Source organism: Tetrao urogallus (assembly GCF_951394365.1).
Source record: "Tetrao urogallus genome assembly, chromosome: 4".
NCBI lineage: Eukaryota > Metazoa > Chordata > Aves > Galliformes > Phasianidae > Tetrao > Tetrao urogallus.
This window is the reverse complement of record NC_136817.1, coordinates 50,569,491-50,591,209: the sequence shown is the minus strand read 5'-3', so window position 1 is coordinate 50,591,209 and position 21,719 is coordinate 50,569,491.

The window sequence follows — 21,719 nt, the reverse complement described above, 5'->3', positions numbered from 1 at the left end:
GATTTCTTAAATGTATGCTTGTATGACTTGTCTCCCTGATCCTCCTTGGCATGAATTTTTGTGATAGCTGATTAGCTCCTGCGGATGGTCCAATTACAAGCCTTAGAAAGTCATCCAAAGCAGCAAATTAATGCTTTAGAGGACACTGTGGAAAAGAAAAAATGTTAATCTTTTAGAAGTTGTGAATGAACAAAATGCTGCAAATTTTGCAGGCAGGATGACAACAGAAATGCTCTCTAATATCCTAACCCCTTTTCAGAGCTCACCACATCTGTAGTAAATGCATTAAATACGTACTAGACTCAGGAGGAGACTGACACTTTTTTGATTGTTGTCCACGGCATAACTCCGAGGAAACCATTTCTTTGAAATTTCAGATGCTAAGCTGTTACACACTGTTTACTCAATATGTGTAAAACACCCTGTTTCTGCAACAAAATGATTTGCTCTAGTTCTCATTTTAAATGTAAAATGACATTTCAGACATTTCACTTTGAGATACAACTTTTGAAAAGTCAAAGAAACGTTTCAGCTATCTTGAAGAGTACTGTCCTGAGACTTAAAGATCTTTTTTGTCTTATGCAGAGAATAAAAGATATAAAGCTCTTTTCTCTGCACTTGGGATTTTGAATGTACACTACCCTGGTTTTTCATTTCATCTTTTTCTTACCCACTCTCTGGCCCTGTGTTAAGCTGTTAGAAAATCTCAGTCCAACACTGGTGGGTTTTGTCTAAAATGAGACATTGCACTGATGACTACATCAATTTCATTGATTTATATGAGCCATATTATGATGAACAGTAAATTAAGAACCATATTATTGCCAGTGATAACATGATTATTACTGTGTTACATAACAAGTGAAGCGTGACCAGGACTGGAGATGTCTCAGGAGGTCTCTGTTCCAACCTCTCACTCACAGCAGGGTCAGCTCTGAGACTGCTTGGAGCAATCTTGGAAACTGCTGGGGATATAACACACACAGCATGGCTTGGCTGTCCGCACCAGGGACAAGGTTTTCCTTCTGTCTGACCTCAATTTCTCCAGTTTTGTTTTTGTGCCTGTTGTCTTTCAGCCTCCCATAGGGCTCTTCTGGTAAGAGCCTCATTCTGTCTAACTGCCTGCAGATGCTGGATGGCTGTTAGCTCCCCCAAACCCACATCTGTGCTGTGCTAAGGAGTCCCATTTCCCACCCAATGCTCAGGGCAGCTGCTTCAGCCCCTCAGCCATCCTAGGAGTCTTTTGCTGAGCTCACTGAGCATTAACCCTGCACAAGACACCCTGAGACTGGCTGCAGTATTCCCCAAATCACAAATAGTTCAGGTACATGTGGCCACTGCCTCTTCAGCTGACACCTCATCTCCCACATTTTTTAATTTGTTTTTTCTTTAAATAAGTGTCTCATATATTGTGAAATTGCAATGTTACAGCATTCAGAAAACTTTCCTACTGTGGAGTTTTGCATCAAATATTCATGTCACATAATGATATGACATGACAAATTCAGGCAATATTCTGTGATTCCTGAAGATTCTCTCAAAAAGAATTTGCATGCCTTGCTGAAGGATGTTTTAAATCCTACTGAAATATCAGGATCTTTTCTTTAAAGTTCACTGTTCTGAAACTGGATTTTTGCATTTTGTATATATGTATCGACATGAGAGATCCAATTCAAAATTAACTCCATCTCTTAAAATAAAAAAGAATGCTGTCTCACAAAATCCATGGAACTGTGTAAACTATTTCTATATTTAGTTACAAGAAACTACAAAAGACACTGATATATCAGAATGTAGCAGATATTTTGTCTTCTCTGATATTAAAAGCATCTCCGGTTTAACTTAATCTAAATTAGAGTGAATTCAACATCATAGCACAGCATGTCAGTAGGCTGCTTCTTTCTAAACCGTTCTCTGCCATGCTTTAAATACTGTCAGGATGCAGCAGGAGCAGGGCTGCTACACAAGGGAGGACCCTCTGGGATCTTGGGTTGGCTGGGATCAGGGGCCAGGTCCAGGGTGCTTGCAGAGAGTCCAGTTCAGGAACAGCAGGAGGCAGGACTATGACAGGTCTAGAGACACAGGACGAGTGGTAACAACTTTAAGTTGCATTAGGAAGATTCAGGTTGAATACTGGGGGAAAATGTATTCTCAAAAAGAATGTTGAGGCATTAGAACAGGCTGCTCAGGGAGGTGGTGGACTCATTGACCCTGGAAGTGTTCAAGAAATGTGTAAGTATGGCACTGAAGTTGGTTAGTGGGATAATGCTTGTACTAGATGATCTCATTCATCTTTTTCAATCATAATAATTCTGTGAGAGGCCAGTGTAAAGGCAAGGCTGGAGGCTGAGCTATGGCTGAGCTTGGGCAGAGTGCGGGTGGGGATCCTAGTTCAGCTGGTCAGGTAAAAACCTTTCAGGGGATTCAGGGCCCCCAACAATGGTTTATATAACTATATGAGTTCATTCCGGTTTTATTTTTGAATGGAGAATTATGAAAGGTGATAACAGGAAAAATGATGCAGTTGATGTAAAAAAAGTTACAATATTTCACAGAATCATAGAATATTCTGAGTTGGAAGGGATTCACAATGTTCCTCGAGTCCCGCTCCTGGCTCCACATAGGACTACGCAAAATTCAACCTTAAGTCTGAAAATGCTTAGTGCTCTTTGAACTCCGGCAGCTCAGGGCCATGACTATTGTCCTAGGAAGCCTGTTCCATGCTCACCTCTTTCTGGTAAAGAACGGACAGTAATTCACAGATTTCTGGTTGTTTGCTTTTCTATTTACATATGGGGGCAAGACTGAATTAAAACATTCTGAAAAATATCTTGAAAGGGTAGAAATATTTTTATTAGGGCAACTTTGAAGTGTTATGTTAGGAACCTGGAAAACTGAAATAAAAACTTATCTTTCTCTAGACTGCAAGAAAAATTCCCAGTATTCATTAAAGATTGATGCTTCAGATAAGTTCTTCAACTACCTCCAGAACCATACTCAGGGATGTATCAAAAACCACATACCTGTCAAGGCAGTGAGATACTGAGAGTGATGCAAGCCCAGGGACTCCTTTACATAGACCTGTGGCCATTGTCATCATCACTGATCACCCTGACAGCTATCAGTTTCTGCCTCAAAGAGCTAGGATTCACCAGCATAATTCCTTCTTTACTGCCCATATTTCATTGCTGCATCTTTCTGTTGAGTTAACCATTTTCATAGAGAGCCTTCTAGCCTCCCGAAGGATATGTACTTCTTCCTAATAGTACAAAGGAAAGTCAGGCTTTTGACAGGACTGTAAATATCTTAGTCATAAAGTCAAATCCTATTCTTCCAGCTAATGCATTCAGAGATACAAGGATGCCTGCAGTGAGTGTACTGAATCATGGAGCGGTGGCTGGGGAGAAGTGCATCTGTACAGCAGGGCTGATCTCTGTGCAACCAGCTGCAGAGGACTGCAGACAAAGCTGTTCCTCACAGTGCTGGTGCTTTCCCTTTGTTCAGCAGCCGGCTGCAGCTGAAGCATCTGTTTCTCCAGCCAGAGTCCTGTCAGGTTTCCATCCAACTCACATTGTTGTCATTCCAGTGACTTGAAAATAGCATTGTGATTGAATCCACTCCATAAAAATAGCACTTTTTTTTTTTTTTTTTTGTCATCTCCACATTTTGTTTGATTTCCTTAGAAATGTATTTGTTTTTAAGCAGTTAGCTGGTTACTGGTTCTCAGGCCATATGACTGAACATATGAGAATATGCTTGCCTTGCTGCAGTGACATTTGCATTTTTGTGGTCAAGCCTGAGCCCCTATTTTAGAATATAGAGATTCCTAACTATATCCTTCTCTCTGCTTTGTCCTGAGGTATTTTTCTTCTGCTATCTAGTCTCTCTTTATCTTGTGCTATGCTGTTTTGCACAGATTTTCTGTCAAGAAAGAAGGAAAAGGTAGGATTTTTTATTTTATTTTATCCAGCTTTGCTCTTTATCTCTTCTTGCAACTCTTTTTTTTTCTTTTTTCTTTTTTTTTTTCCAAGGAACTCCCTCATTAGAAAGCCACATGCTGTCCAAGTGCGGGAATGAAAGCTGCTAGTGCGGAGCTGGGAGGTCAGCAATTCTGCCAACGAGCTCATCAGGGTCAGTGTGGATTCTTCATACACCCCAGCAGGTGCACATATTCATGACCAGACACAAATATTTTAAAAACTTGACTCTAAGTGTCACAGAAGTGGAAAGCAGAAGTTAGTCAAATTGTACTCTCAACTTGTAGCTTTCTAGCTTTTTGGCTGGCTGTAGGAAAAGGAGGCAAGTTCCTGAGTGAGCAACTTAGTAATTTAGCTGTGCTCTTTTAAGAACCTTTCGGATCTATTCTGAAGTCCCATTTCCTCACTTTTTCCACCATTGCACAGGAGGTCTATAACCATACATGGAACAAGCAATCACCAGACTTGAAAAATTCCACAACATTTCACGATTTCTTTTTCCATAGTCATTGTCCCTAAAATGTCAGAATTTATGCACAGTTAAATCATACTAACTTGACATACCATCCACGCAGAATAAAGAATAAATGAAACATTTCAGATTCAATTATGTGCTGACTATCCAGAAATACTGACTTTTAGGAGTTGACCAGTGTGCCTAGTTACTCAGCTTTCCAAAACTGAGTTAATGCTAGTGTTACCAGAAGAATGACTGCATTTGTTGAATTTTATGGCCTAAGGCTCAAAATCTCTACCAGTTCCTATTATACTTTATTCTAAATGTAGCCAATACATATTATATTTTTGCACAGAATTTTCCACTTAATGACCTTGGCTGCTAGTAGAAATAGACTTTCAATGAGATGTGGCATCATAGTTATGAACTTTCTGGGTAAAATATATTTAATAAATATGCAAATTGTTCTATCTTCTACAGTGGAAAATCATACTTAAAATAACAAAGATTGACTTTAAGCTTCTATTTTCTACAAAAGAAAAAGTGGGCACTTGTATACATATGCATAAACACAAAATAAAGTTGATTTATGCAATTCCTATACTAATTAAATAAATTTCTATGTCACTAACATGACATTTTTTCCTTCAGTTTTTCCACACATGCAGAAATTCAAAAAAATCTATGCATTGTCCTGGAAAGATATATATGCATATATATAATGTATATAAGTATATGTATGTCTAAAAATATATACACATACCTTGCAGTGAAGCCAAGTTAACTTTAAAAAAAAAAAAAAAAAAGATAAAGTTTTGCCAATTGTATTATACCTTAAGGTACTCAATGTATTTCAGTCATATTGGAGTTATTTTCACTTCAGAACGTAGTTAAGGTTCTCAAACAAAAGTTGCAAACAAAAGCGCTGGTCATTATCCCTATCGCTACTCTGAATGTGTCAAACGTGGAGGATCTGGCTCTCCACACTGCAAGTAACAGCCTCCCCACATCTTCTCTAAATACTTTGTTTCTAATTACTTCATTTATGTAATGTGAAGCTGAAAAAAGTGTTCATGTTTAGGCATTAGACTGAGAGCTGGGGATCAGGAACCCATCCTCGTTCTGCCAGAAATAACCTTAGGTGAGTCATTCTGTGTCTTCCAAATAATGGAATTAATAATATTCTTCTCCTCACAAAAAGATTATTTTAAGGGGTTATATATTATGTATTCATAGATATTCATTTATAAGAATAACTTATGTGACCTATACAAAAGTTTTCATTCTAATTTACTATCCAGATGTAGTTAAAGCTAGCGGTCAGTCACTATGCATAGAGATTCAGGCAGCAGAAAAGTGAGTTGCATATTTTATATGATGGAAAAAAAACAAAATATGCTTATTTGAAAATGAATTTTCTTATGTAATTGAAAAATGAAGTAATGGAGGAAATATTGATAAAATGACCTCATCAGCATCATCAGTTTATTGGTGATTGTATTATCAGCAATTCACATTTCAGATAAGAATGTGTAGGTCACTCTGAAACTAATGCCTCCTATTTGCTTCCATGGAAACTACAACAGATACCAGGAGCACAGTAACAGAGCAAATTCCCAGTTACAAAAGACTATTTTTCACCATTCGCTGTGCATTTTTGCCAGTGATGACCAAGAGCCTGCATGCCATGCTTGTGAAAATCTGCACCAGTGGAGGTGACCCACTGTCATTTTTTTCATCAGCTGAAAATTAAGAACATCTTGATCAGTTTATTCATGCAAATCATCAGATACTGACTAGGGAACTAGGTATGGAGTTGAATATTGGCTTCAATGAATTGGAAATTGATGGAAACATCGGAATACTGCAAAGTTTGTGTCAGGTGTGTTCCATGATCAGGAACCATATGCAAGTTTGTCAGGACCTATTGAACTGGCTGAAGCTGATGGTTTCCTAGATTGTATCATTATAAGTGATGAGATATTTTGTCACCACTAGGAGGCAAAGTCAAAACGATAGAGTGAAAAGATGTGAATTCCTCATCGAATAAAAAGTTCAAGATGCAGCCCTCAGCAGGTAAAGTGATGTGACTGTCTTTTGGTATAGGAAAGAGGTAATCCCTCTGGATTTCCTGGAACTCTGACCACTGTATCACGATGCTGACTAAACTGAAAGCTCAAGCTTTCAGAATCAGGCCAGAATTGCAGCACAGTAACATCAGGCCTCATACTAGTTTGAAGACATCGCACATTGCCAATCTTGGCTGGACTTTCATGCTACATCCCCTATGTAGTTCAGATTTTGTGCCTTCTAATTTCCATCTGTTTGGGTCAATGAAAGGTGGACTGCATGTGCAATGTTTTCCTAGCAATTATGCCATTATAGCAGCTGTGAAACTGTGCAACCTCCTCTGGTGCAGACATTTATGAGCATGTCATACAGGTTTCTGTTCTTCGCTGGTGAAAATACATAGCTAATGGTGGTTGACTGTACCAAAAATAGTGCTTTGTAGCTGAGAATTTGCTCTATCAAACAGCATTATTGTGCTCATTGTGTCTGTTGTAGCTTCCAAGCTCCCATGGAAATAAATAGGAAGCTTTACTCTTGCAGAAACCTAGGCAAATCAACATTTTATTATGATTACAAGCCTCTTAAAACTTCAACACAAATAACAAAACAAAGCATATTTTTTTGTAACATTCTACTGCTGTAGCTAACCGACAGAAGTGGATAAGAGAGAGCAAGGACAGAGAGGTCCCATTGCCCTGTTAGCCCACAGAGAATTGAATTTGTTACAGGAGAGCCTAATCTGACTTTGTCAGTTTTAAGACAGAAATAGTTTTCTGAAGGTATGGAATGGTGACAGATGTGCTGAGGCAATAGTATAACTGATAACAAAGTATGAAGTGACTACAAGGCTGATAAAGTATGAAATGATTCCTATTATCTGCTTTTGATATTCTCTTATGGCCTGAGTTTAAAGCCTATGGTGTATGGGAATATCAGCAATAGTAGTGGGGTTGAAAAGAATATATAAATTTTATTCTACAACTCTATTTCCATGCTCTATAGATTTTTGGTGCTCTGTATCTTTTAACACTATTAACAGTAGCTTCTGTTCCACCTCGTATATCTTTGTCACTGCATCTCATCTTCAAAGGTCCTTTCTCCTGCTCTGTGTCCACAGACATTTGACAAATTGTTATCCATAACACAAAAAATTCTACTTAACATCCTACCTCAAAAAGTATTATTCACCATTTGTCTTGTTTTGGGAGATCACTAGCAGGCCCACCCCAAAAATTTCCACTCTAACTGAATAGCAGAGTGAACTTTACACGCTGAGACAAATATTTTGTGTTCTAAGTAACAAAATGAAGTTCTCTGGATGAAGGCAGACTCTTCTGGAGTGGCTGATGTGATGTGTCATTATTATGGCGTGTCTAAAGAGAATTCTTCTGGCAGTTTTCCCTGATTTTACAAACTTGTGTGGGCAGATTTCCCACTGAGGCAGCTATACTGTCTAATGAGGTTCTTCATGCTGTAAATTGTATCTATGGAACAGCTGTGTTACCTGTCGTAACCTAAGAGAGATGTAGAGTGTGTGGTTTTAATTCATATCCATTTTGAAATTCAAGAGGAGGGTTTAAAATCTTTGTATCTTTCTTGTTCTGTTGTTTTTTCCTAATAAATTATTTTGCCCTCAGGATGAATATCAACTAGGAAAGTTGTTTTCTAAACAATTATTAAAACTAAGCAATACTACCCTTTGTGTTATTTTAAAAAATAAAAAAATAACACATGTACTTATGGCCTTTTCTTGTAAGTTCCATTTTTCACAGTAATGTCATTGCATCTATTTCTCTTTTTACTATCATTCACAGAAAAAAGGTGATAATATTTTAAAGTAAAAGGTAACAAAACATGGAAATTGCATCATACATAGTCTCACACCTAGCATTACAATGTAAGTGGCAAAGGCAGATTTGGGAAAACTTTGTAGTACTTTGCATTCTTGTTATCATGACAGGTGACATGAACCACAACCATTTGTGCTGGACGAAAACAAGGCTAAGCACATTTAACCTCTTCTAATATTGCTAGGCTACCTCTCTTACTTTCTGTCTTCCTCCATAGGATAGTATTAAGATCATGCCTGCTCTAGTGATAACCATTGTTCAGTTCAGAGTCTGACCTGGAAGCACTGAAAGTTAAAAGAATTTTATTCTAGGACAACATGTAAGGAATTCTACTTCCCCATAACCTCATTCATGTCCCTCAGACTGAGTAAGTAAAAAAAATGTCACGTGTTCAGGTAGCACATCATGAGACTCAAATAACAGCATGAAATTGAGACATTTTCAGCAGTCTGCCAGGATCTGTTTGCAGATATTGTAAAGTACTCTATGGCTTGGGTCTCGGAGGAGATATCGGTTTCAAAACTGCAAGATACAAGGTAATGACATAGTGCAAAAAGCAGCAGAGGAACTGCAAGAAACTAGAAATGGTAACACACTATTGTGTTAATTCAGCTGTTGAGGAATTTCCCTTAAAATTTATCTAATTTATTGTTATGTTGGAGTAGTAAAACTTTTATTGCATTGAAAATATTTGTTCTAGAAAATAAATGTAAAGATTGTCCATGATAGCAGAGGTTCCTAAATCAAGGAGAAATAGATTACAAATGGGTGACAGCGGGTTACAAATTGGTGACAGCAGGTATGCTATCCCAGCAGTGTAGATTTAACAAATTACATTTTATGTTCACTTTTCTGAAGCAAGCACTACCATCACAAAAGAGATAAATGAATCATCCTGTTGTTCCATAGATGTTAAATTGTATTATTTAGCTTGGAAATGATCCACTCCCAGGGAGTATTTTTTCTGGTCAGTGGTGCTCAATTCATATGCCCTCTTGTTTCTTACAATTCTGACAAGAATATTAGGGTGTAAGTTTATAAGCTAACTACCTTAAAAATATTAATATGAAAACACAATTATGTCATTTACTAGGGAGCAAGCTTTAAATAATTTTGGCTTTGAAAAATCATTTAAATTAAGAACACAAGCATTACTCGATGCATACCTTAATTCATAATTTGGTTGGTTTAATGCTTATGAAAATAGTTAGGCGAGAAGAAATTGAAAATTAAATCTTATCCACAGACTGTATATAGCTCAATTTCCCCCAGAGTTATCCTTCAGACTATCAATCTGTAAAAAATAACTTTAAGAAGGTGACATGCAATTTTGTCTTATTTACGTACAAAGGTTTTTGGCTTCGGTAGAATGCCATGATTCTATGATTCAATATGCATTAACATCTTCAAAAATTAAGGAATGATACGGCACCTTGTAGTAAGCAATTAATCTTTATACATCTGATGAGTTGCACTCCTAATTGTATACTGACTGGAATAGTCTTACTGATGAATCATTCCCCGTTTTTACCCTGAATCTATATGAATAAATTTTCCAATAACGTTTTCAGAAGATGCTATCATAAAATTCTATGTGCTAGATCATATTTCCTCTCTTGAAAAAGAAAATACTTTCAAAACAAGCAAATAAAAAGCCAGTACAGAATTAATCTCAGGATGAAAAAACTGGCTGATGGCCACTCTGAAAAGACTGCTTCTGTACTGGATCACTGGATTCTTCACTTGTTACTGCTATTGTAGATTGAGACAGCTGTTATTAGAAATATGTTACTCTCATCTTTCACTGAGGAAAAAAAACCAGATCCTCCCATAGGTAGGGGTCTCAGGGAGTGTTACACTATACAAATGTGAGGCAGCAAGTCTAAGCAGTTTCTGGTACAAAAGGATGGTGTTGCTGTGAGAACAGTGTTTAAACTGGTTGTTTTTTTTTTTTTTTTTGTTTTTTTGTTTGTTTGTTTGCAAACTACGATGTAGACAACCCTGCAAAATGCCAGTTATCGAAGGAAAGGACTATTTATTTTCTCCTCTCATCTTGTGTACTTACGCAAAACACAGGAATGCCTTTAAATAGCTTTAGACTGTGCTAAAGTAGAATTTATAAACATTTTCACTTCTGTAGATGCATTTACCTAAATGTTTCTGTTTCAGATATGTCTTTATACTGGTCTTACTGATAAAGGAACAAGAAAAAACAATACTTCAGCCCTTGTTATGTTATCATCACCAGACCCATAGAACCTTTAGAGATTTCAGGATTTACAGAAGGATCTTCTAGCAAAGGAAAAACTATTAAATCAACAGATTTTTACAGAGATGACTGAGATTCTTCACTATTTAAGCACTTTCCAAGAGAATTACATGGTGGCTTAATTGTAGCTGTTACATGCAAAACAATTAATCAGATAACCATGCTAGAATTGGAAGTATAGAATGATATAATTCTAGTGATCTAAAAAGAAAATTGCTTTGTTATTTTGTGAGCCATTTTCCATTATAACTTAAACTTTGAATCTACCTTTCGAACAGTATACAAGGTTGCTCTTAAATTACAATCAAGGTAGTTTTTATTGTTGTTGCTGTTGTTTACCAGTTTTCAAAGTACTTGGAAAATGTATTCCAGGGGAAATGCAACCATTTCTGTTCACATTATACACGTCCTATTCACTGTATTTGGCACCTATCTACTTGGCAGGCCAAACAAGTCTTATTAGCCAAGATAAATGTGAAAAGCTGTGTAAGAGCTTCGTAAATTTTTAAAGGCATTACTTAAGTTAATCTAGATCAGTACTCCTAGTATCATATGATTCACACTAGAAATGGACTTCTTACTCTGCAATTACATGCTAACATATGTTAATGTCTAGGTAAGACTGTTGTAGGAAGTGTCAAAACTTATAACAGAAATATTTCTATGTACGGTTTAATTTACCCTGCCATTTGACATTCCAGAGAGTAGTTCTCAGAGGCAATACATGAGCATATTTTGTATTCTTACTGTGCATTTACCTTTCGAATTAAAAAAAAAAAAAAAACAAAAACAAAAAAAACCCACCATGCTTTATGGAAAGATAACTGTAATCACAGTCAAGTATTCTGTACCTAGTTGTGTTTATGCTTACAAACATAATTTGGACCTCTTCTACATAAGGTTTCTGAACTGTTGAGTCATCTGGGGACTGAAGGATTTGAGTCCTCATGACTACACAGAAAGCTATCATTTCTTGAAGAACCAGAATAATATTTGTAAAAGTAAGTCTGACTATATTCTCACACTTAAAATAACTGTGAAGTGTGCTTGAGGTAACTAGCAAGGAAAAAAGAAACACCAAGAGCTTTGACAACTGTATGTGAGGTTTCTGAGTTCGTGAATCCATTTTTGAAATTTCTGTATATAAATTATATGATCAGAACAGATAGAGGTAAACTCCATGGTTTTCCTGAAAAGAAAAAAAAGCTTCCATAATTTTTCTCTAATTCTTATCAAGTAAACCAAAGAAATCTAAAAAATATAAAGTATAGTAATGCATAATCAATAAACATAGAGACGTTACAATTATGAAATAAATAAGAGAGTTTGATTAAGCAGGTTAAAATAAAATAATAAAATACAAAATAAAATAATAAAATACAAAATAAAATAATAAAATACAAAATAAAATAATAAAATACAAAATAAAATAATAAAATACAAAATAAAATAAAAAATAAAATAAAATAAAATATAAAATAAAAAATAAAATAAAAAATAAAATAAAAAATAAAATAAAAAATAAAATAAAAAATAAAATAAAAAATAAAATAAAAAATAAAAAATAAAATAAAAAATAAAAAATAAAATAAAAAATAAAAAATAAAATAAAATGCTTACCCACATCCTGTGTTCACTACAAAACTCCAGAGGAGGGATCTCCAGACAAGATTCTTCCCCCTGGCAGCTCTTAAATGGGTCTAGGAGAGGTGGAGCCAGGCTCCACCCTTTCCGGCCGCACAGGTGTATTGCCTTCACCTGTGCTCCCATAGCTGACTCACTGCTTGCCTCAAGTGATCCATCAGAGGCTCAGGCTGCGATTCAGCAGTTCCCATACAGGTAAATTCAAAACTGAGCCACTTATTCTTTCTTATTTGCAGAACACAGCTAGCTGCAAGTGTTGCAAATAGGGAAGACAAATAAGAGTCAGTCTTCAACTTTTCAGAAAGATCTAATGTTAAGGTAACACTAAGAAAACAAAGTATTACAGGGTAATATTGTAAAGTGAAACAGAATAATTTTCAGTCTTGACAATGAGGAGTTCCAATCAGTGATCATAAAACTAGGTAGAAGAGCAAAGTGACAGATTTATGACAATGTAGACAACGGCAGTGCAAAATACTTTTGAAAGATTCTGCCCTTCAAAACGTGTCTCTCTCTATGAGTTATTCCATTCAGGATAGAAATTCCATACAGAGATTCTTGACAAGAATTTCAAAAAGACACTAAGAATACCATAACTGTCCAAATAAGAAAAAAGTTATTCAAAATGAAATACCTGCAAACATTAAGCTGAATATAAAAAAATATGGTATTCTGGTGTTCTTTTGTTTATCTTGTATTAAACCTACACATATCTCCCATAACTCTACATGAAAAGCTAAATAAAAGAGAAATATCTATTTTTTAAGTATATGCTTATAAGAAAATTGCTGTAAGTATGGAGAAATAAAATCTGTAGAAGACATAACATTAATAAGCATTACATTACTTTATTTTGTATTATTCTAATATGTTCCTGAAATAATAAATGCCATTAAGAATATCAATGGATAGATCTGTCTACTTTTTGCCCTGAAGAACTAGTTAGCAAAATTGGCAAGTTACCAATTGCAACTGATAACTGTAAGAAATCTTTTACACACAAATAACATTGTGGACCGCTGTGTTAAGGTTTTAGAATGTTTAGATGTTCAGTGTTCTTCAAGAAGAAAGAACAATATACGACTAATGGATAAGACTGTTGTGAGGCCTCGGGAGTTCAGAGTGAAGGCTGAGACTGAAGGCATTAGGAAGCAATTATAATACAGTGAATCAATGACGCTATCTATCTTCTCAAATTGGGTGGCAGAAGGGACAAGCAAAACTGCAGGAGCTTTGCCACTATTGGCCCTGGTAATAACAGCATGCCCACACGTTAGTAAACCAGTGTTAAACTAATGACTTTCAATACTCTCTCTGTCAGATTCTATTTTAGACCTTAACTCAGTGGTTCAAATAGAAAAATAGATGAAGTAACACGAAAGATAACACTAACGCTAAGGAAAATGTGCTGCAGTTGCCAAACATTTACTCTTGCCTTTCAGCTAAAGGTTAAAAAAAACTCTAACCACTTTCCTCTTGCATGTGAACTCATATGATATTCAGGTAATCTTTTCTTTCCAACCGTATCCTCTTGTCTCTCTCCTCATCACTCCTCTCCATCAGCTGCTTTCTATAAGGATTAGGGACTCCTCACTATGCAGCTACAGTAAAAACTGCTGTAACGACAACATAAGAGATACCAGTCAAAATGCTCTCAAAGCCAAAACCAGAAGCCATTTCACCTCTACAAGGATCTACCTGACCTTTGGTAGTTTATTGGGAAATAATTTATATTTCAGAGTTCTTTTCTGCACAAAGAAAATTCTGAGGAAAACTGTATTAACACAGTTTGAATGAAAAAAAAAAAAAAACCCAAAATTTTTCAAATATTACATGAAAGATAAATCCATATGCTTTTAATAGAAACCAATTGTTCCTGGTAAGTATATCCTTACTGAATTCCATAAAATTTATTGTAATGCTCTGCCTCTAGAGAAATTATGTGTGCTTTGCTTGTAAAAAATAGACACAGAGATGTCTAATGTAACTGAGACAAATTCTTTGTCTCAGTCTTCACTGACAACTACTCTTCACACATCCTTTGAATGGATGGGTCAGAAGGTGAGGAAGATGAGGACCTGGGGAGCAATGTCCCTTCCACTGTGAGTGAAAATCAGGTTCAGCGACACCTGAGGAACCCAAACATCCCTAAGTTATGGATTCCAATATGATGTGTTCCAGAGTCCTGAAGGAATTTGCTGTTGGAGACACCAAGCCACTCTCAATTATATTTAAAAAGTCATGGCAGTCAGGTGAAGCCCCATCCAATCTGGCCTTGAACTGCTCTAGGGATGGGGCATCCAGAACCTCTCTGGGCAGCCTGTTCCAGCACCTCATCACTCTCATACTAAAGAACTTTCCCCTGACATCCAACCTAAATCTTACAGAATTACAGAATCTAATGGCCTTCTGTGATTTTGTAACTGCATGAGAGGACAAGGCAAGAGCTATGATGTCATCTATCTGAACTTCAGTAAGGTCTTTATATGGTCCCCTGTGACATCTTTCTCTCCAAATTGAAAAGATATGGATTTGATGGATGGACTGTTTAACGAATGAGGAACTGGTTGAGAGTACCCAGAGAATAGTGGTCAATGGCTCAATGTCCAGCTGAAGATCAGTGTGTGGTGTCCCTCAGAGATCGATACTGGGACTGCTGCTCTTCAATATCTTTGTCAGTGACATTGCCAGTGGGATTCAGTGCAAGTTTGCAGATGACACCAAGGTGTGGAGACATTCAGGGTCTGGCTGGATAGAGCTCTGAGCAACTTGACTTAGCTGTAGAGGCCTCCATTCCTTGCAGGGGGGTTAGATTAGATGCCCTTTAAAGATTTTTCCTGTCTGAAATGATTCTATGATACTTTTTCCATACACCTTCTTCTCTTTGAAGTGGAACTCCTCATGAGGAGGAGATATGCTCTGCAATACCTACCAATCAAATCAGCACTCCTGACAAGCCCACACCAGGTAATTTGTGATTCCACATGGTTCTAATTCCCTTCATCTGACTCGTATCACTTGCCAGATGCAATCACTGTCCTCAGCTGAGGTAAAGAGAAAGCCCAAGGCAAGATACTAGGTAAACAGCTCAGAAGGGAAGAGCTGTAGATGTATTACCTATGAGTAGGAAGGACTGCTTCTAGAGGGGGGTACTTTTTGGTTGAATACTAAGAACACATGAACCAATTAAGGGATCAGATGAATAAGAGAGAGGTTTAAACATATGAAGATAATGTGTGGTAAAGGACTTACTGTACAATACTGAAGCACGTTGGATATTTAGCAAGAACAAAGTAAAGCAAGAAGGCAACAGATGGTACTGGAGAAAGAATAGTGAAACAGAAACTCACTGTTATAAGATTGTACTAAGGTGGAAGATAGCAATATCGTGATTGAAAAGGGCAAGGAATATCTACTAGAAAGCTGAGTTAAGGAGAAAAAAAGAAAAAGAAAATAGGACAGTGGTTATTATCAAAAAAGAAATTAATTTTCATCTTCCTAACTTGTCATTTATTGGTCTCTGCAGCAAATCTCCTGTGAAGAGGAGATCACAGCTTGATTTTTCAATTATATGTTTTGCTTGGAATGCAGGTCAAATTACACAATTCATAAAACCTTAAGCCCTGTAGTACTTGATGAATCACTAACTATCCCTGCGATTCCACTACTGCTCTTCTGTACGTCCTTGGTAATAAAAGGAATAAAAATCTAGATGTTGCCTCTTTTTCAGGTAGTGCTATTGAACTTTTCACTGTATTTTAAAGGATAAGCTTTTGTACCTGCTTTTTCAGTGTGTTAAAATTGCAATAAAGTACATAAAAATGATACTATTGGCAATTCACAAACATATTGCACTGAAAAATAGATTCACAATGACAGTGTGAATAATAAATAAATATACTTTTACATTTGAAAATCCAAAGCCTATTTAATATAATGTTGATATAAAAAGTGAATTGCAATAAAAACATGTAAGTGAAGATGCAATCCAAAAAAAGAAACCATAATAAACTCAGTGGCCAGGATATCTAGATCTCTCTGTTCCTATAATTACCACAGCTTTGTTTGTTAAAAATATTTATTACTATAGCTACTATTTCTTTTTTCAGACATCTTTTATTTCATGTCGTTTATAATATATCATCTGACTAAAGAAAATTGCAGAAATGCTCCTTTTCTTTCACTTATTCTCATTGCTTCTTTTCTTTGATGCAACTCAAGATTGTCTATAGATATCACTCTTACATTCTTATAAGATAATTATGAAATCACATTGAAATGCATAAATAAAAGTTTCTTTTTCATTAATCACAAAGACAACTGCTTTTTCCAGACATCTGAATCATTCCCATTTCTGCATCTCTCCTCTCCCCATACAATAACTGCCACCTATGAATAGGTTATGAATGGTCTCTCACTTCCAGAGAAAAAGAAAAATTGGTTTTGCTTAGATGCATGGGTCTTATTATGTACTTACCTGAGATAAAGTCAACCTCTAAAACTGTTATACATTCAACTACCACTTCTGTCTTTATTTAGAGTTCAGCAATTTTAAGAAAAAACTTACTGTACACATACATTTCAAGATGTAAATAGGTCATGAGCAATCCCTAGTCTTTGTGCTGCATCTCACTCAGTGATGAATAAACAGGAAGAGGACAGAAGAGATCCTGAAAAATTTTCAATGCTTAACTCTAACAGATAGAAGGTATATGCCAACATTACCTCATATCTTAACATAAATGTGAGGAAAAAAGCGTTCCTTTTTTTTTCTTTTTTTTTTTTTCCAGGAGGACAGAGAAATAAATGTTGATAAACATAAACATATAATGCTTTCTAGAGCTAGATGTGAACCAGAAAGTTAATGAATCTTTTCTCCTTACAATAATAGTAACAACAAAAATATTTTGTTCTGGGTTTTCCCTTCTGTTTATTTCTGTGTTGGCCCTAAGCATCTATCAGGACACCAAGTTATTTCACCATTCCTTAGGGGAAAGTGATTCAGGAGGTGATTGATGGAGTTAATGGAATCTTGCTTTTCCTCAGATGCCTGAAAACAAGTTATCCACAAAATTGATTTGCTGTTTCTTGTAGCCATAGATCACTGAAAGTAGCACTGAAACAGAGCAGTACACTAATGTTTAAACAAGTCAAATCTTAGTGGTAAATCCACTAAGTTGCATGCAAATGTTACCATCACTATTAAATTTCAGTTTAACCATGCTAGTGAAAAGAAAGGTATTTTTAAATCTGGCATTAGCTGAAAACTGCTACACAGTGTTTACTTGGGTCTTGGGTAACTACTGCCTCAGCATCATGTGCCATTCCAGACTGGAGATATACCTAGCAAAATCAGTAGCTCCAGTGAAAAACCTGAGACAAAAATCTTTGGATGCACGTAGTGTAAAGGAGGAAGACAGAGAGAATGCAGTAGTTAACTTCTTGCGCAAAAAGAAGGGTATCAGTATTTTTTGGAGAGTTTGATGATCCAAGAATATTTTTTATGATCCAAATTCATTAAAGACCTGGAAATTCTTATGTGTTTTAAGTCAGTCAAGAACGCTGTATGAGTATTCCTTGTTTAAATACAGTCTTCTCAGTTCCTATAGGAGTTTATGGCATAAAAGTCATTCTTAGTTTTGGAGTTGATACAGTTTTTAAGATTACACATTCCTGTGTTGCTTGTGCTGATTATTGTATATTAATTTTATGGAGGAAAATAAGTAAATGCAATTACTCTGGGACTGGCTTTCAAGACTATGGAAGTTCATTCTAAAAATACTACTTTCCTGCTGCTTTAGGGTTTCAGCTTCTAAATAGTCATACAGAGTATTCCTTTCCTATCTCAAATGTAAGTTAACTAAACAACGAGGAAAAAAAATATGTATTAAAATATACTATATATATTTAAAAATCAATAGGTCTACTAGAAATCTACAAATATATCTGGTAGTAATATCCTGTAATTAAGTATTACTCTAAGAAGATTTTCTGAAACTGTTTACATCCTAATTTTTCCCCTTAATGTCTATCAATTTTACTTTTCCTCTTGAAGATTCAGGATATAGACAAGGCCTTTTAGCTTCTAGGTTTCTGCTACCTAGTTCATAAATGAGCGACTGAAGTTGTCTCAGATTCACCAAATTTTAATAAATAGATTGGAAGAGGTTAATACAGAATCACTTTTCTTATCACATCCAGACAGTGAGTCATCACAAAAATATCTGATTTAGGTTCATGGAGTTATTGGAATGGAGTCTTTTTAATGCATAAACTAGAAAAAGAAATGGCATGTGCGGAATAAACTGATTAATTAATTAACTAACTAATGAGAAATTAATTCTATGCATATCGCAGCAATTGATCTTTTTTCCTTCCCATTTTCTGTACTCTACTAGCCATTTTGATGTATATCCATTAGTACTCTTTCCGATTTTAAGTCCTTTATTAATGGAGCTACCCACCAAGACTCAGCTGAGTATATTCTATGGAGGTGTGCATGTGTGCTTTGGTTAGCAACAGTTTAACCACAACATGTGGCTGATTTTTTCAATAATAAATGTAAAATAATTCTATGTTGCACCAGTATTGTATTGTTGCAGTTTTTTAAAACAGCTAAGAAAAGATGCTTGAAGTTGTCTGATGAAAATAGAAATTAAAGAAAATGGAATAAATGAAAACTAAACTCTATGCGAAAAAATGCTGAGCAATAGGAGGAAACTGAAATTAAAGTTTATTCACCGAGGAATTAAAGAAAAAAAGTAATAGTAATTTAGGCACTGTTGAGTCTCTTTGAATTCTTTTTCTGTGAAAGAGATGGTGAAAAATGACTCAGCAATCTGAAAGTATTCTCATAAAAATGTGATGTTTGTCTATATGAATGCATTTGCCTACCACTTCCATGAAAGTACTAAGGAAGAATGTTGTTTGGGATTTAGCTCCTTGACTAGCTTGACAAACCTGTGAATTTTGAGGGACTGGCTTTAAAATACTAATCAAACAGACTTGACTCATTCTCAAACCTTCAAACTGCCGAAGTTCAAAAATGCAGCTAACAGAAAACACTCTAAAAAGCCATCTCATAACACTAATATTGGAAAGCAATTCTTTTAAGATGTGTCATTAAAAGATAATTACAAGCTTTAAGATGACAAACAGGTCAAGAAAGAGAATAGTTTACTACTCAGTGAGAAGAGAAAAAAGAAGCTTGAATATGAACAAATTGGTACATAAATATCTGAACTACTGAATACTCAGTGGACAACTTTGTATATGAAGTTGCTATGAATGCTATATAATGGCAGCAGACATTTATCACTTATACAGCTTTTTCATTTGGGAGTATGGGACTTCATGCTAGTTCTACCATCTATCTTCTATGAAAATGTTATCCTTAATTACCACAACCCACTGAAGGAAAGGAATAGTGTAAAACTTGGAGAATTCTTTTTTCTTTCCTGTAGGTTTAATTACTTGTTTGTTTGTTTTCAGGAGGTCCCTTTGAACTACTCACAGCTACTTAATATCAGTACAGCTCTAAATGAGATCAACAGTCAGAGGACATAGGCACTGCAGTAATACGTATCACCGAAGTGTCCATGCTTCCAGATTTGAAACAAAGCAAAAAATAAAAATAATAAAAAAAATAAAATTATATTTGCAGGTTTGCATTCTGTTTTCATGGAGTTAGGCAACTAGAGCAACACAGAAACAGACTCTTTCTCAGCTTCTTATTCCTCAAACTTTTGTGTAAAATTGGTATTTTTTGTACTAAATAGATACTTGAAACTTAATGCTTCCCATTCACTAACCTGAAATACTTTATCCTGTACCCTGCAGGGAAACCAATTCATTAGCAAAGCTTTAAGAAGGAAGCATTCATAATGCAAGTTTACCCTCTTTAGTTGTAATTCCAGACACCTTACAAATAATTTGAGGCACTCAGATGTTTGACAGTCAGAAAGAATGAAACTTCAGCAGTCAGACGTCTATAAAAAGAAATTTTAGTCAATATATTTTGAATTCTATTAAGCTTCAAAGACAGTGTCCAAATTTCTCACTCCAAGAAGTGAAGCTGTGCGTTTTCAGTGATGTTCCTTATTACTTTGGTAAGGTGAACATTTTTGGCTTCACTAAACGAAGTTAATCTAATTCTTACTGCTTGATTTTACAACCCAGCAAAAGCGATGATCCACAGATTAACTTGGAAGGATTAATTTTATTTTTTGGTATGCTGTATTAGAATTCCACAAGCATTTCTTCATGCTTAGATCAACAGAATCCTTACACAAGAGAATCACAATGCTCAATTTCTGAAACTTTGAAGTAATCAAAAGCTAATGTGCAGTATATGAAAATCCTAAAAAATTATAATACAATGTCCAGCATACAAATAGCAACTTTTGGCAAGATATGTTTGTGTCTCTCAGAGATCCTCAAGTCAGCTCTGATAAGATAATTAGAGAACTGGAAATCTGAAACTATAATTGTGAAAGTGAAACTGAACGTTGTAACAGTCAGTTTATTATCACTGTTATGCAATGAGGATTATTTTGTACAATGTACAAGAAGCTAAGTTGAGGGAAAGTACTGGCAGGATAAGGAAAAGAACCTGGCAAAGACTATTTGGGCTAATCTTGAAGAGAAGCAGTTCTAAATCCAGATTTAACCTGGATTATTAGTTATTCTAACACACAGCAGAGAACACATAAAAGATGAAGTAGTCTTAAAAGATGACACCTTTCTCCTTGTGTTCTAACTTCCTGGAAAATCACTTTCCATAGTTTCCAGGGAAGAGGATTTCATAAAGGTGGGTGAAGCATGTCTTCAGTAAATGCCTTCCTACCAAACCAGATGTAAGAAGTAGATCTTCAAAAAAGCAAGAATTTCAACTCTATAGCTGGAGAATACTTTTAATTTTTTTAAATGGATCTTTCTCTGCATTAGACCTCCAGAAAGGCTAGCTAATTCTAAGATACAATTTTAATAACATTCCCGTTTGGGGAAAAACTTTCATGCTGTTATCTTTAGAGGGCAGTTGGAAAGTTATCCCACTGTATCTTCAAGTGAGATAAAGCCACAGGTGACAATGGAAAAAAAGGAAATGATTCTTGCTTTTCAGGCTTTGTGCTCCCAGAAATTATTAGGAAATTAAACTTTGCAACAAACTTGAACATAGGTTATCAAACAAACAATATTATCTTGCATGAATATAATAAAGCATCAGAAGGAGACAGGAGAATGTTTACTTTCCAATAATTTTTATCATATCTTGAAAGAATATTAAATTCTTTTTCAGGTGTTGCACATTTGTCATTGCAAAAAGTAAGACTGTTTACAAACAGGAAGCTTTTCTGGTATGGCAACAACCATGCTATGTTATTCACTAAAAACCCTACCCTCAATGTTTCAAAGAAAGGGACTTGCAGAAGCTATGCCTACATATAGGTATG